The sequence below is a fragment of the Macaca nemestrina genome, chromosome 13 (assembly GCF_043159975.1).
Source record: "Macaca nemestrina isolate mMacNem1 chromosome 13, mMacNem.hap1, whole genome shotgun sequence".
Taxonomy (NCBI): Eukaryota; Metazoa; Chordata; class Mammalia; order Primates; family Cercopithecidae; genus Macaca; species Macaca nemestrina.
This window is the reverse complement of record NC_092137.1, coordinates 20122670-20123701: the sequence shown is the minus strand read 5'-3', so window position 1 is coordinate 20123701 and position 1032 is coordinate 20122670. Positions and strand designations below refer to the sequence as shown.

The window sequence follows — 1032 nt, the reverse complement described above, 5'->3', positions numbered from 1 at the left end:
CACTATTGACATTTTGAGCCAGAGATGTTTGTTGGGGTTGGCAGCAATCTGAGCATTGCAGCCTTTAGCAATAAAAACCAATACTTGGACTTTATCCAATAGATAATGGTAGCATACCCCCCCTCCGACTCCAAGTTGTGATGACCAAAAGGCCACCGTACCTTGCCAACTGTTCCCTGGAGGCAAAATCTCTCCAGGTTGAGAACCATGGAACTAGAGTGATCATATTTATTGTCCACTCTGGGACACTTTCTTCTTAAACTTACATATCAGAAAATGTTAACTAAATACAAAAATGGAGAGACTAGTATCATCAACACACCACCACCCCATGTATCCACCACTAAAACTCCGTAATTGTCAACTCAACCAATTTTATTTCGTCTCTATTCCCACTCACATTCTGCCACCACTTCCCCTTGCTAGATTGGTTTGAAGCAAGTTCTAGACAATATTCATCTATAAATATCTAAGTGTATATCTTTATTTTTTAGATTTTTTAGTTGGCACATAATAATTGTACATATTTATGGGGTATATAGTGATGTTAGAGGCATATAATGTGTACTGATCAAATCAGGGTAATTGACATATTCATCTCTCAAACGTTTATCATAGAATATGGAATGCTTCACAAATTTGCTTGTGATCCTTTGTGCAGGGCCGTGCTAATCTCTGTATCATTCCAATTTTAGTATATGTGCCGCCAGGGTGAGCACTAGATCGATTGAACTATCTATCAATCAATCTATCCATCTTTAAAAGGTAAGAACCCTTTTGTTTTAGATGAGGTCTCACTATGTTGCCCAGGCTGGAGTGCAATGGCTCCACTCAGTGGAGTGAAGCCTGAATCCCACTGCACTCCAGCCTGGGCAACACAGTAAGAGTAGTCGATCCATCCTGGGCAAGGTACCCAGAGCAGGTGCAATCCCACTACTGATCAGCACGGGAGTTCTGACTTGCTCCGTTTCCAGCCTGGGCTGGTTCCCCCTCCCTAGGCAACCTGGTGGTCCCCTGCTCTCAAGACGTCAC

General features: G+C 42.5%; 1 non-coding gene across 1 annotated transcript; it reads right to left on the bottom strand.

The window, feature by feature from the left end:
- Nucleotides 1-615: 615 nt before the first annotated feature.
- LOC112426365 (U6 spliceosomal RNA) lies at nucleotides 616-719 on the bottom strand. The gene has a single exon (XR_003017652.1). It is a non-coding gene; the product is annotated as a U6 spliceosomal RNA (small nuclear RNA).
- Between the last annotated feature and the right edge of the window lie 313 nt (nucleotides 720-1032).